The 22,609-nt window shown below is 36.8% G+C and overlaps 1 long non-coding RNA gene across 1 annotated transcript in view; it reads left to right on the top strand.

Moving 5' to 3' along the window:
- The window catches only part of LOC121070076, a 66,028-nt gene extending 43,863 nt beyond the window's left edge, over window positions 1-22,165 (top strand). Inside the window, exon 3 of the long non-coding RNA XR_005819877.1 lies at window positions 21,806-22,165. This is a non-coding gene — a long non-coding RNA (uncharacterized LOC121070076). The remainder of the gene's footprint in view (window positions 1-21,805) is intronic.
- The last annotated feature ends 444 nt before the right edge of the window (window positions 22,166-22,609 follow it).

Genomic DNA, 22,609 nt, shown 5'->3' with positions numbered 1-22,609 from the left:
TGAAAATATATGTTTTCTCATTCCTGTACGACTGTACCTTTGCACCTCTAGCAAATTTAGTGGGTTTAGTCTTTTGCAACTAAATGCAAGTAGAATGATACCTGCACCTTTTATAGGTGTGAGTTAATCAGAGAGGCAGCATCGAAACAGCAGAGCCTGCTAATGCATTTCCAGAGGTGTAAATTACCAACATGGCTTGAGTCTGGACAATTTTGATTAAGAGTGAGTTCAGTGAAAATGTGGCACAAAATGAAGACGCTTCGCAGTGACTATCAATAAGTAATGATTTGTTAACAGTTTCGTCTCCTTTGGGATCCTTTACCACCAAACTATACTTCAAAGGAAATCCTAAAAAGTAAATTTAAGGATAAAGTATTGACAAATGTTTATATAAGTGTAAATTATAAATTAAATTTAATTTATAAATTATAAGTGGATATGTTCACTACTTTTTTGGCAATTGTTCAACTTCGTTCCTTTCTCCAAATTGTCACGTACTGGATTTACGAAAATGAGCAAAATCAGAACACCACGGGATAGAATTAAACATTCAAAAAGAGGTATATTGGAAAATTGTAAATATATTAAAAAAAACTACCAACTCTAAGTTACTGCTGCAGCATGATAGCACAACAGTAGCTTAGACAATGAGATGGAGAAATCGTTTACACATGTATCTGCTTCGAGTTCCAAGGAAAAATGTGGTTACTATGGCAACTGCCACATTACACTCATGCAGTCTCCGGAATAGATTAAATTGCTAAAAAACTGCAAGTTTTCATTTGACTCTTTGTTCAGAACTGCAGCTAAGTGTGCTGAAGTTACTTAATCAAAGGCATGTCAGGTTGCATATTCTAATGTATTGCTGACTGAAATCTCAGCTTGCTTGCAACTTTGGCTTAGTTTTTCCGTAACATCTATTAATTCAAAATAGCTTTGTCATATTGATTTACTGTTTGTGTGGAATCTGTTTGGCCATATGCACATGTTAAAGTAGACACTGACAAGTACGAAATGTACTATAGGAAATTTCCAGCCTTATATTCATATAAACCATAGATACAGCCAAGGGGGGTAAGAAAATCAAGACTTCTTTTCCTTTCCATAGAAAACTTGTTCAGAGACCATCCTAAAATTTCACAAAAGGCTATTAATCATTATATTACTATGAAAGCAGAAAGATCATGTGTTTTCTTTCCTATAGAAATTCCAGTGTAAGGACTTGACACAGCTGATCAGCAGGCAGTCATCTAACATTCATCCTTTATTTGAACACAAACAATTTCATCCTTTATGTTGTAAGTACTAAAATGCAGTGATTCTGAGGGGGGATGATTTCTTCATTCCTGATGTGTTTAAATACTTCAAAAATTAAGCTACCTAACATGCAGGCAAATTTTGCTGCAGATATTTTTTGATTGGCAGTCATGCAGAACAAAATACAAGATAAACATGGGATGCAGCTGTAGAAAACAAAACTTCTCTTTGAACAGCTGAGGTGCCAGATGATTTCATGCTGTGATAAGAAAACTATAGATAATTTTAAATTGCAGGTCTTTTGGAAATCCCCAAATTGTGGCTTCAGACAGACAAAACAGATATTGTAGTAGACATACCTAGAAGAATGTAAACCTGAAATCCTGGGATTATGTGCATTTGTATGTTGCATTAGGTGGTTTTGTTGCTGTAATTCTAGACCTTTCCCTCTATTCTAGGGAGCTGATTTTTATGTATGTGCTTGCTGTTGATTCGTCTCACTGCTTAATGAACAATTTTTGTTATCTCCTCTTTTCTGGGCTTGCCCTGCTGGGACAGGGTAGGACAGTGTGCAAAGCCCATCTGTGCAAAGCACTCTGCACAGTCAGGGTTCCTGGTTGCTTTGATGATGCTTTTTTTTTTTTTTTTCCTAATGGGACATGAAAAACACTGCCTACTTTTGACATTTTCTTATTTCTCCCTCTGGGTTACATTTCCCAAAGTGTTGAGTGGGCAGTCCCTCCAGAAAGCATCTGGGTGGAGTCCTTGTAAAGGTCTGATTGCTTTGCTTCACCTCCAAAGTGCTATGAGCTTATCAGAACTGGGCTCCTGCTCCCCTTGCCTTTCTGAATTTAACACTTTCTTTAGAGTTCTGTTTCCATCCTTGTGTTTTCCGTGGTAAATCCTTACCATTCGGAAGTTCTGTTTTTATTGGATCTTCTTTAGCCATGCTTATTTCTGATTTGTTTCCATTTATCTATCTGATGATTATTTGATGACATGATTGTGTCTCCTTTCTGTTTATTACTTAAAGTTTTAAACTAAATTAGTGCTTTCTTCCACCCCTTCAAGGTATTTTTTTTTTATTTCTTTCCTGAGAGGACACAGTCTGGTGCTGAAACATTAGTCAGCCTTTTGTTGTGGATGACATTTATTTCATTTGCTTTCTATCCCTAATATAATAATTCTTACAGCCTATTTGAATATGCCATTTGGTATTTTACATAGAAATGCTGCATCATTTTCTTTGTAACTTCCTTGTTTGTAGATTTAACAGCACCAGGTTATTTAGGATTGCAGTTATTGGCTCTATGTGTTTATGAAATACATTATCATAAATATTCATGATTTGTGTGTGTATTTGATATTAGTTTGCAATGTTAATCCTGCCTCAGGACCAGCTTCCATCATGATAAGTACAAGAAATGTGTTCTTCTTGCCTACTTTGCAAGCTTCATAAATTAAAACTTTTGAATTATACACAGCGTAATTTGCCTTTCCGTGTCCCCTATGGTATTTCTCTCAATACCTTGTCTTTGAGATTCCATAGGAGCTACTTATTTTCCCTGTAAGGTAACACTGGTTCTGTCTCCTTTGTCTTAAACTGTCACTTTGTTCTTTTGTTACCCACTTCATTGTGTCATCTCAGAAAAGAGGCTCCTGTGCTGCCACTTCCCTGGCAAAAGACATCCTTGTGCTGTGCTGGAGACTTAGGCTCTGATTGCTTGCAGGTGGGACACTGCTTTTGTTCATGGTGCTAGGGAAAATGAAGGAAGAGGAATACAGCCTCTAGACAGAAGGTAGCTGTCTTCAACTCTTTTCACTATAGATCCATCCAAAAGCAAAGCATGTGTAAAAATGCAGTTCACTGCTGGGAAGCAAACAAACAAACACACAAAAGATACCAAAACCATTTCACTATCCCATGTATGTTTCATTCTTTTTTTTTTTTTTTCATTTCCTTTTAGTTTAAGCTGTTCACTCTTAGTCAATATTCAAATCTGTTTCTGTCTGTGGTGATCATTTTATATACTCTGTTAAAAATGTATAAATGAATAAAATGTGTACAGCCTGGTTTTCTGAAACTGGCTTTCTGAGTAGCTACAGGGATACAGTAGAGTCGTACAATTGTACAATTACTTGACAATTTCTGCTTAATTTTCTTGATTATAGGCATCAAACATGCTTTTAACTATATTTCCAGTAAATTCCCTTTTTCTCAGTTCTTATGCCCAGATAACTTAGAAATTAAGGACAATTTGTAATGCATAAACCACTTGCAGAAAATGCCTACTTACTACTTTTATATTGATGATAAAGTCTCAGTTCCAAAGGAGAACCTTTTACCAGGAAGCCTTTCCTACAATTCGATATAGCCCAGGTTTCATTCACTATTAGCAAGATTCACACTTGTCAGGACCTGTCAAATATTTAACAATTTCCTTTCCTAGTGTCTTAGTTACAGTAAAAATTGAGCTTGTCGTTTATCCTGCAGCTCTCTCATTTTCTCTTACTACTAAAATTATCTCCAAGTTTTGGTTGCTACTGTTTTTTCACTAAGTAATTCCATAGAAAAAAACATTGAGGACTGGCATAGAGAAGTGCTGTGGACTGACCACAGCCCCTGTTCCCTATACCTCCTGCACTGTGTGGGATGGGAGCAGGTGGAAGAATTGGGAATGGAGGGCTGAATTTGAGGCTGGGAAGAAGGAGGGGAGTGGGGAGAAGGTGTTTTTAGTTTTACATTTGTTTCTCACTATCCCACTCTATTTTAAATTATCAATATATTGAATTAATCTTCTCCAAGTCAAGTCTGTTTGGCCCCTGATGGTAATTGGTAAACAATCTCTGTCTTTAACCCATGAGCTTGTCCATGTTATTTCTTCCCCTGTCCTGTTGAGAAGTGAGAGAGCAGCTGGGTGAGCATCTCACACCCAGCCAAGGTCAACCCACCACACATATTTTGCTTTCAGCATCATAACAAGTAGAAACTGTCTCCGGTAGATGGATTCCTCTTGTGTCGAAACACACCTGTGCTTTCTGTTTTACTGTCTATTGCTGTACCATTTACAATGACACCAGGCTTCACAAACAGAGCTTCCCAAATTCAGTTTTGGTAAAACAGAGAACTTTATCCAAATGAAATTGATGTAACTGTGAAGAGGATGCACCCTGATGTGTTCAAAATTAATTTGAAGGACACACAAAGGGAGTAACTTTATTCCACATTCTGGAGAGAAATTTTTAGCACTGAACATGTAAAAGAAATGAAAGACTATAATTGCTTTTATAACAATGTCCCTTTAATTATGTCCTTCTAGCTAACGATCTATTCTTCTTCCTTTACTGATCTGTTTATCAACAAATTACTTTCTTTTCTTCCACTGATCTTTTAGATATTTAAAGGTAACAATGTAAAATCACAGTAGGGCAAGCAAAATGAGCACAAGGTATGTGAGGTTTAAGAAAAAGGAGGAATTAAAGAAAAATGAAAATGCAGTGGGGTTAGGTAAGGAGAAGAAAACACAAAAGATAATAAGTACTTTAAAATGAAAAGGACAGAGAGCAAAAAGAAAGGGAAGAAAAATATCCTGGAACGGTAAACGTTTTAAGGTAGTTATTAGCTTAATGAAACATTTGCAGGATGTACCTCAGGGTGTGTATATAGGCATGTGCCCATGGGGACTCCCAAAGTACCTCAGCTATTTATTCAGATAAAATTATAGCATTATACTTCAGCCTTCAACAGAGGTCCTTCCAAAATGCCACAAATGGATATTGCCCTTGCAATCTGTAGTTTCTGGTTACCTCTTGTACACCACCAGATCTCTCACATAAAATTAGGTGTTTTTAAAGGAGCAATTGCAGGGTCATTCAAATAGCAGGGAGAGGGAGGGATTAGGGAAAGGCAAACATTTGTAGTGAACATGACTGAAGAAAACCTTCATGCGGCTCTGAATGCTAGAAGCAATGATAGAAGGTCTCGGTGAAATTTAAAAAGCCAGAGTGAAAGCCTAGGGATATATTAGCAAGCAATAACAAAGTGCACACGCTACTTTGGAACAAACTGCTTTAAAACATGTGTGGGGACCATGTATATTACGCAGTTTAGCATTACTTTTTGGAATTACATTTTTGGTATAGGACATAACCCATGCCCTACAAACTCCTACTGTTTTTTCCTAATTCAAGCAGTGATCCATTGCAACCCCATTGTATCTTCCCATTGGCTTTCTTTTGTAAGCACAAAGACGAACACCTGTTCTGCCAGTATGAGCTGCTCATGTCCTGTGAGCTCATACTGAGTTTTAATCAGCTCTCACTTGGAAAATCATTCAGGCTGCAGTTTTTCTTCACATTTACGCTTATTGAAAAGACTAAATGCTTCATCTCAGATGGGAAGGAACTTGAAATGCTGGACTGTCTTGCTGACAGCACTGCAATCCTATAATCATTTAATGTCTTTGTAAGTATCAAAGTGAATATACAGGAATAACTTCAACTGACCATGTTTTTGAGTAAGAAAAAATAGCAGGTTTTCATGTACAGAGGTGCCAACCTGCTCAAGAGTCAGCAGTGATTTTCTTTCCATCTTTCACCGAGAATACTTAGTAATGAAAACTGTGAATTAAAGACTGATTGATCTGTCAGGCCTCTTTTCTCAGAGCTTCTGCTTGATCCCTCCATCTGGATGCAAAATGACTTTTAAAGAATCTCTTTTCATTTGTGTGCAGGTTTTCAATGTGTACAGATCAGGTGAGTATTAGGATGTCCTAATTAACTACAGCAGGAGAAGGTGGAGACAGTATTTATTTATATCATCCAGACTCTGAATGCTGAAAGACCCCTCCTCCCCACGTTTTCATAACGTTTGTAAATTTAATTTTGCCATCCTAGTCCCCTTCTTGTTCCCTTCAAACACTCAGGACAAAATTTTGTCCTACTCAAAGTCACTGGACACTTTTGAAAGTAACTGATTTCCAATATTGAAATTACTAAACTGATACGATAATTCATTGGACCTGAATCATCTCTGGTATAACTCTATTGCTATTCATCAGGTCATGGATGCAAGATGTTGTGATGTGTGTGTATGTCTGTCATGGGGTGTGAGCCACAGGTCTGTTCATATTGCAATGCTTAATACATTTATCATGGATTATTTGTACTTTGTTCTTGTATTTTTATTTTTAATAATGAAAGGTATTTTAATAAAGCCTTTCATAGGGAAAATAGCATAATGTATTTGCAGCTAGAAAAAGTCTGTATTGTCTGTATTTGTATGAATACCATGTTCTCTGGTATTCTACAGGTATTTACTGGCACAAGAATTGTATATGAAATATGTTATATAGAAGATTTAGAAAGAGTATAAAAAGTGAGTGCAATCAAATAAATTTCACCAGAGACTTTTTTTAAATTTTTTTTTTTTTTGTGAGATTTTTAGGTCACTGATACAACTTGTTTTGTGTTAGAGCTTTTTAAGTAGGTGCTGCAAGAATTATTTTATAATTGGAATAAATGTATTTTTCTCTCTTTTCCATAAGAATGCCTGAACTGATTTTGTTCAAGTTATTTTTGTTTCTGCATTTTAGCATTGTGCAGAAATCATGGATGCAGTTCTGGTCTGATTGAAGGTCATGGTTAATCATTGATTAGTTTTAGTGGGGGAAGGATTATGTGGCAAGGTTTCTTACTATACTGAAACTTCTGAGAATGATGTGTAACCAAAAATAGACTTTTGAATTGAGTACTTCCAACTGCTTAAAGCTATTTTCACATGCATTCATTAAAAACAAGTCATAAGATTAGAGGAAGGAATGATGGAAACAAAAAGAAGGAAAGTTATGTTTGAGGGTAAATGCAATTAGTTTGAGCACTACAGTTCCAGAAGAAACTAAACGATGCCGTAATTAGACCAAGCCAAAACATTTCAGGAGAATGTTTTTTAAAACCACAAAGCACATTGATTTATTATCTTAATGTATTTGATAAATAGCTTCAGAAAATAAAAGCAAACAACATGATTCAACAAAACAAACAACTTTCATGCCCCTCCCAAAATAAGAAAAATGAGATGTTTAGCTTTACCCTAAAATGACATTTTGAAATTAATCTTCCCCAATTAAAATAAATAAATAAATACATCCATATATAAAGCATTCTTTTTTAATTGATAAAAATGCTTAGGCTAAGCAAAGGTCATCACAGGGAGGCAGGCTGAAAAGGGATGTGAGATCTGTATAATGAACTGAAGACATATCCAGAGGTGTGACATGGTAATTTGTGACATTCATACTGTTGCTCCTTCCTAGTCAGTAATACCTCTGGGTTTACACTGGAAATAAAGCAAGAAGGAAGAATCCATTAATATGGGCAAGTATGTGAAAAAAAATAAAAATCTCTTTGATCAGAATGTGCAGGGCAAATGAGAAAATTTGGTTGTTAGTGTGGTCATCTAGCTTTTTGTATTCACAGTGTTTCAGGGCATAGTCAGACCTATTTAGAATGGAGTTCTTATGTTAAGATTAATATTAAACTACATGCTCTCCAAAATACATTTTTCCATAAACTTCTTTTTATACAAATTTAAGGTGTTATGATAAATTTAAGTTAGTTGTCTGTACTAAAGCTTGTAGTTTATGCAAATGGAAAGTCATGATTACGCATTACTAGGATATGAAGTACTGACAATTTAGTCAGAAATGTTTTCTCTATCTAAAGCAACTGATTACATTTAGAAGATGAATCATGCTTACATGTATCCTAGAATTATAAGAATTCAAATAAGAAAAGAATTGGATGGCTAACAGCAATACTTTTCTTTAGGAAAAGAAGAAAAAGAAAAGAATAAGAAAATAATTAGGTGCTGGACACAAATTTATTACTGTTCTGATTCACCTTTAAAAAGACCTATCCACAATACAAGGTAACATAGCAATGCATTAATAATATGCTGTGCTACCATCATGTTACCAAGTTTTGAATGCTAGTAGAGCATCTCTTGTTTGCTCAATACATGGCATATATCCTTAGTAGCATGTATAGTGTTTCTGTTTGCATATATTCAAATGCCAATGGTTTACAACTAGAAAAGGATTTATGTATTTAACTGAATTTCTTGGCAAGTACTATTTTATTTTATTTTATTTTATTTTATTTTATTTTATTTTATTTTATTATTTATATTTTAACTGAGAACTGAGAAGTTATTATCTAAGCCCATCCCTTGACCAGTTTGACTGTTCTATCATCTAGTCATAATACGCTGGCCTGTCAAGTATATCTAGTTGGCCCAATAGTCACTTTAATCTCTCCCAAATGAAAGAAATTTTGTGCACCAGAAAAGAGACCTGTTACTTGACCAATTTCAGAGACTTAAAAATGCTGTGTAAATAACTAAAAAATAATGAAATTCACTGTTAATAAATACAAAGTAGTGCATGCTACAGTTAAAAACTAAAGCTACTTGTACACTCTACAGCATTCTAAGCTAAGATTACTGCTTGAAGAAAAGGAGTGAAATAATTATAGGCAGTTCAGTGCACAGCTACAGTCACGAAAGTTAGCAAGATATTGGGATACATATGAAATAGGATGAAGAATAATAACAGAGATTATTATAATGCTTCTGTGAGTCAGTAATAGGGGTTCTTGTATAATACTGTGTGCAGGGTTGATCACCCCATTTCAGAGGGATATTAAAGAACTATAGCATTTATAGAGAATCTGGAATAACTCTTGTAAGAAAATTGAGAGGCTGTGGGTTTTCTTTGGAAAGATGAGTAAGTGGGGACATAATAGAAATATGCAAAATTCGGAGTACTGTTGAAAGATTAAGAGCTTTTCTTTTTTTTCCCCCTTCTGTTTCATAATCCAAAACCAAAAAGACCGTTAATGAAAGCATTCATTTTATTTACTTAGATTTAGAATAGAGATGTCTATCCAAGACACTAGGCTTCCTAACATAATTACACAATAAATATCTTTACATAAAACTTCAGCAGCACTAGGATAACCAGTTCCACAAGGACTCGGACAGTCATCTACATGCTATACAGAAAGCAGTGCAGGAGCATGTGTAATAAAAGATAGTAAATTGAAAACTGATTTTTTTTTTTTTTTGCACACATAACATAATTAAACGGTAGAACTGTAGTGTGACAGAAAGTGATGAGACCACAAATTTACCAATGGGGTTGCATGTTTGTAATGATAATCAGGATATCCAGGGTCATTACAGTTAATTTTAAGAACTTTGTAGATCATGTTTTGTCTCACATTTTGGAGCTTAAACTTAGCTCTAATTATGTGAGACCAGGATGAAACTCAGTGCAGACTGTAGATAATTTCCAGTCTGTAACATTTTTATACTCTGCTCTGAAACAATTTTGTTGGATGCTCTTAGAGATCATTAAGACCTGATGGACCTTGATGTGATCGAGTATTTTGATTCTTATGCTTCTATATTAGTAAATATGTTGGCATCTGCATCTGGGAAAGCAGAATTGTTATGAGGCAAGATGTTAAGAAGCACTGAATATTACACTTGCACCATTAGAGAGCCAAATTGCTTTTAAATACTCATATAGGCATTCCTGATGGTAAGGAATTTTAGCCAGATGCACTGTTACCTCCTGTATGGGGAAATGAGTTGGTTTGATTGGAAAGATTGTATTTAAAGAGCTCAAAGTGTTAGTTCACATATTTCAAGTGTAGTCAGACTGGCTATCAGAAACGTTTTAGGCAGAAGCTATTTTTAGTGGTGTCTCTTTCAGTAAAAGTAAACTAAATTTTGGTTTTGCTCCCTATTTTGGTTACTAGTTTCAGAGTACCTTGAGAAGCATATGCAAGAATATATAGTGCTAGACCACCCTGGTATCCATTATAAACAATTCTCCTGTCAACAAAGGGGAATAAATTTATGTGAGACTTTCTGAAGCCCCACTAATACTCTAGCATGCAATACTCTGGATGGGAATCTTTTAGCATCTCAGTTCTTGATGGTATGTGGTCAATTGAAAAGCAGTTTGTAATACGCTGAATAAAGCTGCACCATGGCTGCTGTAAAACTTGGTAGAGCCATGTGGAAAAGAGCATGGAAAGGTGTTAAGAAACATGCCATAGAATTTGTTTCACTTTTGTTGTGTATAAAAATAAAACGTTAGACATGCTGAAAGAATGGATGTGGACAAATTAGTGCTGGGTAAACTAAGGAGTGAACTAAGTATGTGTTCTTGTACAGTAGAGTGTCCACTTATCTACCCCACACTATTTGCAGAGGGATGCTTTGCTTTTATGAAGAATTGTCACAGAATAAGAAGATGTACTCAGCCAGATAATTCCACTGGAATAATTGACATGCTACAAGTTCAAATCCTAGACTTTTTTCAATAACATTTTGGAAATCTATAGATTTTATGTGGGGGCATTGGGAAAGAGAGAATTAATCTCTCTTGAAAAAAGAAAAAACAAACAAAAAAATAAATAAAAGCTCATCTATTTTAGCTTTATCAGCATATAGAGAAACTACTTTGGGCACAGTAAGACTATTTACAGCATCAAGAATATTCCAATTGCTGTGATACACAAACTAAAATGAACCAAAAAGAGAGATGCTGTTTTAAGGAAAACAGGATGCAGTTTCATCAATATTTCTGAGAACACTGAAACATGCAAAGCTGTGGATAAGAAACTCTTAGCTTCCCAGTTGGCAATTTATTGATTATATGAGCTGTTCACTAATGAGATAACTAGAAGAAGCCAAAGTCAAAAAGCTTGCAAAACTAAATATGCTGACACTGTTTAACAATGAGCCTGTTTGCACAGAAACACCTGAACTTTGCTGGTGGAAGGAAAATGGCTTTGCTTTCTCTTGATTTATTTTTTTTAGCCCATTGTAATACATTATTTAGCTCTATAACAAGGATATTATTTAGGCAGAGTCTTTCATCAGACCCAATTATACTGTCTCAACAGAGCTCTGAGGAGTAGCTGCATTTCAGAGAATTTGTATGCTACATCTGCAGGTAGTTGACTCTGTTTTTGCTAGTTAGGAGGAGTGTGGGACTCTGTTTGTACAATTTATAAGCAGTTAATTTCCATAGCAATACCTTGTGAGTACCAAGGCCTCTCATATATTTGGTTTTGCTCTATCTTGTCTTTGATTAGCTAGGAGACTCTGTCTCACCTTCACCGATGTTTTTTCTGTATTGCCATGCCTTTGCTTAGTCTCACACGTGCTATGACACCTTGAACAGAAAGCTTTGGAAAGCCAGTGACCTTAGACTGCTCTTTAAATCTACCTGTTTTCTTAAGTAACTCTTATGTTCCAGCATAGACTTCCCATTGAATGTTGGAAAAATGATAGTTTGGGCTTGCATGTAGACAGGTCTATTCGAGGGTCTGTCTTGGAGCTCCCTTCTCTTCATTGTCCAAATTAGGGTCAGGCTGGAGTATACTGGAGGTTTCTTCTGGCAAATATAGATAGGATTTCTTCTGATGAGAAGCAGGGAGCAAGCAGTTGGGGCTTGTGTGTGCTGGATGTGACCAGAGCATGTACCAGGCCCAGAAGCTAGGAAATGCTGCTGGGTGCTGCAGTTTAAGCGTGGCCCTCCCCCAGTCACCTGAACTCCAGGCCGCAGATGCTCGATGAAGGATGTTAGGTAACTTCACCCTGACACAATATAACTCCATGGCAGAATTCAGCTTATCTGTTCAAAAACCTGAGCCTGTAACTCTGGCATGAATTCCTTGTAAGCATGGATCACCAAAAGATCCATCATCTCTCAGCTGGGATGCAGCTGGACAGCAATGATAGAGCTGTGCAGGCTCTCTGCAGTCAAATGACACAGAGTGCATGCTATACTGATTAATTCATGTTTGCTCTAAGTGGACCATATATTTCTGTGACCTTTCCTCCCTGAAATACATAGATAGCAATATGTTTATATTTATGCATTAGAAGTACTTTAAGAATCCTATTAAATGAGTTGCTCGTGTAGCTTGTCTTTTGTTACAAGAGAACACAAGTTAATCAGGTCACTTAATGCAGTGTGGTGAAGAGCATGATAGAAAATCTAAGGAGATTTTCCCTGTGACTTACATAGACTAGGGTAATGGGCATAGCATTTATGTCCGAGGATTTTAGGTAGAAAAGATGAAATGCTTGAAGAACTCTTCATTTTCTGTGGAAGGAATACAGCATTTCCTCTTCCTTCACACACATCACTCATCACCGTGTTGCCTTCTATGATAAATGCTACAATGGGGGGATAAATATTCTAAGGGGTTAGTTTTAAAGAGGGATTTTTGGGGTGGAGTGGGGAGGATTTTTCATAGTGATTTATGGGAGATATGATTTGTGCAACTAAAAGCTGGAAAACCTTTTGTTGTTGATTTCAGTGTGCTGATGAGCTGGGATTAGTGTTCTTTGGTATTTTTTTGTGCTTGCTGATGTAGTCAAACATGCAGAAGTTCTAAATTTATATAGCATGTACTGGAACCAAGCTTGCCTTTTCATTCAAATGCTGTTATGAACAGGTGGCATTTCTTACATCTAATGACTCTTAAAATGACACACACTGATGGGTGAGTCTAGAGCAATAACAAAATAAATAAAGAAGATACCTAGCTATAGTCTATCTGTAGCAACAGTAAACATCAATTCTGTTCTTTGAGACCAAGCAGAGTTAACTTCTGTGAATGAGATATAGGGATTTTTTTATTATTATTTTTTATTTATGGCTATATATGTGTGGATGCAGACATATATACATTTGTATATGTGACACTGTGACCAGGCATTTTTTACTATTTCTTTTGCTGAGGGAGTTTACAGATTCTGCATTCAGAAGATTAAAAGGAACTGTTTACAGGAAGATACACAAATACTGTCTGTAACTGATATGCCACAAAGCTGTGGTGATAATGCTGTTTTAAAACGTGTACTAGTGGGGACACAGAGGTAATTTCCATAACTACTGCAGCATCTTATGCCTCTAAGAAGAACTGGTAGCGCAAAGTTACTGTTGTGGAATACAAAGTGGAAGGTGATTATTAAGTGTTCCAGTAACATGAAGGAAATATTTGATATAAGGTATGAAAAGGAAGCCTCCAGAAAGGTGCTTTTAAGCTACAGTATTTCCTTCTCATTTTAATAATTTGGGTGATGAAAAAATCAATAACAAGCTGAGAACTCAACTTATAAACCTTGCTTTATACAAAATTTCTCAGATCCTAGTTGTTGTTTTTTTTTTGGTCATCAGGCAGAGGAAATTTGTTGGAACTATTCTAGAAGCAATATTCACAATGGCTGTTTCACTTTAATAAAATTAAGACAGAAATATTTCTGTGCTATGTTCTTTGTCCTGAGAATATAAAAACTAATTTGCCTAGGTTTAATCTTGAAGACTAGTTCTTGTATTGAAATGCTTACTGTCTAGGCAGCCACCCTTATTATTTTTGCTATACAAGAAAGAGGGGCTGTGAAAGTGTTCTAGCATCACAACCAGCCACACAAGGATCTACCAAATGCAGAAAAGAAAATGCATCTCCTTGGTCACATCCCAAGTGACTGCCTTCACATGCCCATCTAGTTCCCTTTAAAGCAGCTTCCAGTATGGCAAGGCGTTTCCTTCCTACTTTGACAGTCCAGCACTGGATCCTCTGGATCTGTTACATACACTCCAGACACAGTTCTGGGTTCCGGTAGGTGTCACAATGTGTTTACCCTGTACATGTCAACTAAAGGAAATCCTGCTGCCAGTTCTCGGGTGACAGACAAGTTGGTTTAAAGATGTCATAGATAACTTCACATTGGCCTAGAGTGCACTAGTAGAAGTTACGATTTCAAAAATAAATTGGAGGACTTAAACGGGAAGTAAATATAAAAAATGAGATGTATTTTCATTAAATTTTAAGTGGCTAAATTGTTGTAAGCTGCATCCAACTATTAACTGCAAGATTTTGTCTTGCAGAAGCATGAAGGAATAAAATAATGGCTGTAATATTATTTATTCATAACACAAGAAGCTGTGAAATCCATTGCAGTTCAGCTATGTTTGTATTAGGATGCAATACATCCCAAAAGAAGTGAGATTTTAGTGTGATCTGATCAGTGCTGAGAGCCTGCTGTCTTCACAGCATGAATTTCAGAGGGGTTTCTTCATCTTAGCACCAGTCTGGCTTGGTGGACTGAACGCCTGTTGGTGTTTGGGGTATGTGAGATGAGCTTCATCCAAAAGACATCCAGATTGTGTGCTCCAAGACTCTGTGATTTAAGTTGAAGTGCAGGAAGCAATCTTTCAATTAATGCTTTTGAATTAAAGCAATAATGTAGATGCATCATTTAAGTCCCCATTGTCCCTAGTCAATACAGTAGCTCTATTCAGCCCAATATTCAAAACAAAACAACAAAACAAAACAAAAAAATGTTATATGTGATCAAAACCTGTGTATGCACATCTCAGCCAGGTTCAGCTGCCCAGATTTAGGCCAAAGCACATGCACACCAGGACCCTTTGCACTTGGGGAATGTGGCTCTGCTGAAGTTAGTACCCCTGTGTCTTCACAGCTGTTGGTATCCAGAGAAGTGTAAGAGTACCTATCTGAAGTCTATACAGAGGTAAAAGGGCTTCGTAGGTATAAGAAGCAGAAGTTTTTGATCTGACCCCATAAAAAGATAAGAGTTATACATGTGTTATTTATGTAACTTTATGAATTAGTGGCTAAAAGCAGAGCTGGAGAGGGCTTCTCTGAGAGACTGCATTACGGGAATCAGCCGTAGAAGAGACCTTATACCTGGCACCACACAAAATGAAAACTCTGTGAGATGAGCTCTCTAGGGAGCAAATAATCACCTCATTGACAGTACTGAGCTGCATTAATATGCACCGAAAGTGATGCTAGCAGTTTCTGGAGAGCAAATTATGGTATTTCTATCTCTCACATCCTGCAGGTGTCTCTTCACTGGCAAATAAAATGGACCTTATTAAGCTGAGACATACCTCTTTGAACTAGACTTACTGTAGCATCCAGTCTGGACATATTTCAATTTCCTCATGGGGAATATAGAAAAATAGTGATTTTTTTTCTGCTCTTTTTCTGTATTGAGTGAAATGAAAATGAGGTACTCTGGACAAATCTGAAAATCAATATTTCTTCTAGCCTTTCTGCATCCTAAGGGGACAGACTATAGGAAGAGGCTGCTTGGCTTTAACCAGTCAGTAAGTGTTAAATGAAATGGATTATCATAAAGCCTTTATCATATATATATATATATATACACACACTATATATATATATACATATATATACACACACTATAAACAATATATATATTAAATTTCTCATTGTTCGCAGTTTTGTTTTGGAATGTTTTTAATCATTTTTGCTTTTTTTTTTTAATTTTTTATAGAAAGAATCATTTTTCATCACAGGGACACAGTGAATTTTTCTGCGTTCAACTGTCTTTCCTGTGTTCAACTCAATAAAGTGGCTGCTAATATTTTTAGGGCATATAAGGAAACTTCAAGGCAAAGTAGGAGGATCAAGCAGTGTAATGGTGTACATGATTGGCTGTTCACAGATGACTGAGGTCAAAATCTGAAGGAAAGCTGGAAAGATGAGCAGCAGAGTCGGGCTCTGGACTTCAGAAAAGCAGATTTCTGTTTGTTTAGGCAATTTCTTTGACCAAATTTCAGTTTCTGAGGCAGAATTCCCTCTGGAAGCTGCCACGAGGAGAAAAAGTGTATAAGCAAGATGGTTGATCTTTAAAGAAAACTCACAGAGAATTCAGAAACAAACTTTCTTCCATTTGTACAGGAAGATGAGAATTTTTGGCAGACGGGTTGCTTGGCTAGGCAGGGAGCCCCTGGATGAACTGAAACACAAGAACACACAAGAAGTGGAAACCAGGCAACGAAGAAGCAACACATACAGAACTTCTTGAGCATTTGGAGGAAAATCAGAAAGACCAAGGCCCAGCTGTAGATAAAAGTAGCGAGGAACATAAGGGGTAATGAGAGAATATGCTAGAATCAGTGGGATGTTAAAGGAAAATGTGGGTCCACTGATGAGTGTAGGAGAAACAGATGGTACAGAAAAGGCTGAATCATTCCATGCTGGTTTTGCCCTTGTCTTTACAAGCAAAATTTTCTGCATGTACTAGCACAGCTCAGGGAGGAGAGGGACTACAAGGAGTAGGGGAACAACAGGTTAGGGACTGCTTAGAGAAACTGAATGCTTTCAAAACCTCGGACCAGATTAGATTCACCTGAGGGTACTGAAGGGGTTGACAGGGGTGATGCAATTAGATAAGGTTGCAGAATTTAGCTCTGGTAAAGATTTTCTGGCTGTAGTGGTGTTTTTAGGGCTGCTTAAATTGACATTTTCAGCAAGGAACAAGGCTGAGGTAGTCCACACCAGAACAAATAGCCAGAGAAATATTAGACAAGTTGTGTAACTTAGGCAAGGGGTTTCCAGAGATAAAACATAAATACATCTTTTAGTCTGAGAAACCATGTATACTGACAGAAAAAAAGGAAAAAATACTTTTTTTGGGGTGTGTGTGTGTGTCTGTGTGTGCGTGTGCATGCATGCTTAGCCTGTTAAATTTAAAGGATGTGCTTTGTGCTGAATATTCTCATCAGGCCTGCAACTGGATGCTGTCTCATTAATGTCTGTCTATGAACAGTGACAGAAGTTTCTGTCTTGGACTTTCTGCAGACCAATGAAAATACTTGCTGCCCTAAGTGACTAGTAAAATATCATTCTTTCTTTATCAGAGAAGTAGGATTGTGCTTTAAAACAGGAGATAGAAGCGGGATTGTTCTTTATAACAGGAGATAGAAGCATTTTTATTCCACAAGTCACCACTGAATCCTGATCGATTAACCTGTCCAGTTAAGACTTGCTCCTAAAGTATTTTTGATTCCTGTCTCCATATTGGTGTCTTTGAGTTATGTTTGGAAATCTAGACTAATACACCCATCAACTTCAATAGTGCAAGGTACATATCATGTTTGTTTGCTGGATTATCTGATCCTGTCTGACATACATCTTGTCAGGAGTGCTGAAATACCTCCATCAGTGTGTTCATGAATTCTAAGTGAATGAACTGCAATCAGCTGTTTGGTTTGACCATGTCCCTATCACTCTTTCATAGCTGTTGATATAAGTATACACTAATGGATTTTGATTGCATAATCACCTGGGAATTTCTTATATTTGTGCTACAACAAGAGCATTTATGCATGAAGAAAAATACCTGCTATTCACTGAATCACTCAGGAAACATAAGAAATAAAACAATGTAAGTAGTTGACCAGTCATGCACTGTAGATGGGGTGAGATTGGATTTCCTTGATTGCAGAAGAAATTGTGTAATTAAAATGGTTAGAAACACATCAGTGTTTGCGAAAATGGCCACGTTTGCTGGCTTTGTCCGTTAGGCTCTATATTCTGGATTTTCATCGGTGGAGGAAAATTAATACATTGTCCTATAAACAGTAGTTTAATGGTCAAACATGGTGTTATTACATTCTTTCTCAGTAATGAAGAATATATAAATTTGCCCTTAGGAGTACAGAACACATTTCATGTCAGATAATTTTACTGTAGGTGAAACATGAATCTCAAACTCCTTGAGCAAGTTTCTGAATTGAACCTTTTGTTTTTTTTTTCTAATTTTTCTAAAGATTATTTTTTTTCTGAAGTTGAGTCTCTGCTGATCTTGAACATGGTAGTTCTTGTAGTGTTTTCCCTGTTTTGAATTGAAGGGGGAGAGAGGAACACGTGTATTAGAGAGTAGGCAGTAGAAGCAGAACAACAAAGCAGAGAAAGGCCTCTGAAGCAAAGTGTCAGTGACTAAAAATTCAAAGCATAATTAGGATGACAGGTGCCATTTTCTTCTTTGTCCTTCTCTTTCTCTCTCTCCCTCTCTTTTCCTTCATGTTTCAGTTTACCTCTCATATTCTCTTCTGTTCTTGCTGCCTCTTCATTGCTTCCTGCTGTGTACCTTCACTTGCTGCATGGAGTGCGCTGTAAAAGAACAGTCTGCATTCTAGTTTATGATATCTACTTTAAGAAGATATTTTTTCTTTGTTTTAAGTTAAAGGAAAATCCTCTTGTCATGGGAAAAAAAAGAATCATATCCAAAATGAGATGTGGGAGAGATGTCTGTGTTTAAAGCCTTGGGAAATCTGTAGTCTAACCTCTTAGGTATCAATGCTGTCTGCAGAACTCAGGTTCCAGCAGCGGAGGATTCCTGGAGGAATAGTCCTTTGCCAAGCTGCCAGTCTTGGCAGTCATCTCTCTCCTAACCCCCCACGGGGCTCACTGATTAGATGGATGTCCCTGATTCAAATTCCACAGAATTGTGTCCATTAAGCATGCCTAAGGTAAGCCTAACATGTGACAGTCATAACAGACTGAAGAAAAGGTATATCTGTTTCAAAAACACAGTTGGAGGAGTTTACCTCTGGTTGGCAACCTAATAGCTAGCATTTCCCTTCTAAAAGTTGGGATGTAAATGCATATTGCCTCTCTTCTAAGATAGACCTTGACAGTCAGGGAATCCTCACACAGCTCCCATGATTGTGTTGGTACTTCTGCTTAGGCAGCTGCTCAGCTAACAAGGAGCCCCAAACACATGTATTTAAAGATGTTTCTTTGTTCAAACATAGCTGTACAGATCCATGGTGCAGTAAAGAAAACAAAGGAACATGGGAAAGGGAACCCAATGGCAGGGGAGGGGGAACTTCAAGATTAATTGTAACATCCAGCTATGACTCCAGCCCTTTTGTGTCTGGTCTTTATCTGTCTGCTAGAATTTTAGCTGTATTATGAAGCTATGTCTGTCAGGAGCACTCTGAATTTAATAACAGTATCAACTAAATATTTCTAATTACTCTGTACCTAAAAAAGAACCATTGTAATATTCTTAGAACCCATCCAAATGAACAATCCTAACCAGATTAATTGTGCAGCATCTTGACGATTTCTTGGCACCCGCGCAGATATTTTGTGCAGCATACAGGACCTTTCAACTATTTTATGAAATATGTTTAGGTCTTCCAGTATGCCACTTGTGAGGCTAGTCACTGTTTCATTTTGTGAATTGCTCAGCATCTTGATAGTACTAATGCTTTTATTTAAATTTTCTTTTCAAAATTCTGACAAGTGCAATTAATGACTTGCTGCCTTTTGGTGGAGAATCTACATTATGCTTTTAGAAGTTTTTTTTTTTTTTTTTTCTTCTTTGCCTTCCTAAAGGACTGGGACCAGTGTCATAGCTTCTTAGTGATGCGAAGTAATCATTCCTGAGATTTACCCATCATAAATAGACCATTAGGTAAGTAATCTGTACTAGTGTCAGGGAATAGGCATATTTAGCTTTCATATAGCTGACTGAGAAAAATGACCATAGAAATATGATCACTTAACATTTATTTTTGGGCATTTATGGTACGTTTTATCTTCAAGTATCAAGGACAGCATCAGCATGTCAGGTATATTTTTGTACCATTCTTGATTGCTCATTTATTTATAGTAATCTTGCTTCTTTGGACAAAATATGAAATGAAATTACAGCATCTCATTTGCCTGGGATGGAAATTAAACAGTAGGATCCAGCTGATCACATATGCGTCTACATAGCTATGGTTTTATACTGACATGCATCCATTTATGTACTAAGTTTTCACAGCACAACATATAAGACAGATTTTAATGTGTGGCTAACAACAGGTAGAGAGCTCAGTGAAGGCAAAAAGGAACACAATATTGAGAAGGGATGTTGAAGAATCAAATGAATAACTAAAATGAGGAAGGATTGAATGAACATGTGGGGAAAAATAGGCAAAAAGTGAGAAAGAAGAAACAAAGGAAGCAACTGACAATGAAAGGAGAATAAGTTCAGGAAAACAGCTACTGCTTCTCAGTTCCAAACTGAACAGAAAAAAATAATGTAATAGTAGAAAATGGATGGAAGTGAAAAGAGCATGAAAAGAGAACAAAGACTTTGTTTTCTCAGCTGGCTTGTGTTCCCTAGAATATGTTGTTATCCTCTGTATTGGCTTGAATGATGTGGCCCATTTTTTTCATTGTTTCTACTTCCTTATGTAATGACTCCCGAGTGGAGGGTGAAGAGCATGGAGTTGAAGAGCAACTGAGAGACAACTGCCACAGTTCCTGCATGTACTGTGCCCAGAGACTGCCAGGTGCAGGGAGGCTAAACACCTCTGAAATTACCAGTCAGTTGGCATTGGCATGTAGTTGTATATCAAAGCTCTTAGCCATGTCAGCATCCAGGACAAACGGCCTCCAGCTGACCTGAGCAATAGGATCACTCTCCTCTTGCTTCTCATTCGATTGAGACCACACATAGCAACTATGGTATGTACGGTCCCATGTCCAAGGGCTGTCACCTTCAGTATCATTCTGCTTAGATGATGCCAGTTCTGGGGATTATGAGGATGCAGCATGAAGCAGAGAAGCTGGGGCTGTTTTGAGGAATATCATGCAGATGGGGTGCTGCGGAGAACTGGCATACAGGCTGGTATAAAGAGTTAAATATGTGTAGGACTGCCAGGCAATGAGATTAAAACAGTACACTTCCTGTGAAAGAAAAGTAATGTAAGAAATGTTTAATTTAAGTGTCACTGAACTAAGCAAATAGCTGTTCTACATATCACTTACTGCGTGCTTCCAGATCTTCCATTCATTGATGGTTTCTGTACTCTCCCGACCTGTTATAATAATGGCTGCTTCACCTATCCAAGTGGCTGATTGCACAATGGAGAAAAAAGCCAAGGAGCAGGAGTCCCAAGCTAGCTGCTCAATACAGGGCTCTAAGTATTCAGTGTGTTTCAGCTGCAGCAGCAGATTTACCACGGTGTTTCTAATTGTCTCATTATGGTGTAGATGTGCAATGTGTCAAAAGATGAAAATATTAATAGAGAATAATGTATCATGCTCTATAAGTAGTTTCTTGTTGCAAAGGACGAAGTTACGAGCTGATAAAGTGAAGGTTAGGATTAAATCAGCCATTGCTAAGGAGATAACTTGAGAGAAGTACAACTTGTTCCTTAATTCTCTTTTGCTGATCCTACTCTAAGTTGTAATGAAAGGATTAGATGACAAGTGTCACCAGTATTATTTCTGATGCTAAAAGATTGCTAATAGCATAATAGAAGTCTGGGCGGTGAACATCACAAGAAGGTTATCTATAGCATAGGATGGAGAGGGAACCTGCTTTTTTATACCCTGCCAACCTAATTAAAAATGCTCCTTATACGCATCAGCTCTTTGATTCAGCTGCTAGTTTATTAGGTAGTGTGCTACACAAATCTGTCTTTGTCCTTCCTGACCTAAAAATGTCTGAGAGTGGATGATCTAAAGTCATGTAAAATTGGTGTGTTTTCTCCCGAAGGAATGTTGCCAGGCTTTGGGCCAAGCTAAAAAAAAAAATAAAAAATTAGGGATTTGGTTTTCATACATGAGCTGGCAAAAGACATGTTGAAATAAAAGCAGGAAATTTCTTTTTCAGGCTCTACCGTGAGAAAGAATATAATTCTTGCTGCCTTAGTTTACCCAGTTCTGTTTGTCAAGTGCTTCACAGAGGAGTTGCAAGGCCAATGCAGTTCAGTGTTTGGGAAGATCATCAGAGATCCCTGATGAAAGGTGCTGTACAACTTACAACAATTATTGTATTTTTCCTCACAGATTTATCAAAATTATTTTAAAAGCTTCATTCCTTCTGTTTGGTAGAAATAAATCATTCACAACTGGCAACAGCTTTACATGATATCTTGCTACCTTACCATTTTGTGTGAAAATGGTTTTTGTTTCTGTGCATGGCCCCACCCCCCATCATATTCACTTAATATGTTCCATTCTAAACTTTGCATTTGGGCTTCCTGCATGATTAATTTAATAATATTAAAAAGGTGATGAAACGTAAACTTTATAATTTTGAGGGGTAATTATGTTTCTTATGTTAGTCAGTGAAGTGAACAATGAATAAAACCACAGTGGCCTGATCAAAACTATTACATAATTTAAAATGAGGCCTTCGGTATCAGGTTGGAAGAATTATATTGAAAATAGTTGTTATCTTGATTTATAAGCTTTCTGATGCATCTTATCTCTTGCAAGGCTTTTCTCTTGAAGAATGTTAAGTACACATTTGTAGTTAATTTGCTGATACTGTGCGTACGGGTTATTACTTTTACTTAACTTAAAGTTGTGCAGTTCATTCTTTTCAATCCTAAAAGGATAAATGCTGGGATTTTCCAAAGGAGCTTAGAGAATTTAGGGCTAAATTTTAAAAGGTTCCTGAAGATTCAGATAG

This window comes from Cygnus olor, chromosome 4, assembly GCF_009769625.2.
Source record: "Cygnus olor isolate bCygOlo1 chromosome 4, bCygOlo1.pri.v2, whole genome shotgun sequence".
NCBI classification, from domain to species: domain Eukaryota; kingdom Metazoa; phylum Chordata; class Aves; order Anseriformes; family Anatidae; genus Cygnus; species Cygnus olor.
This window is presented reverse-complemented; position numbering and strand designations above follow the sequence as displayed.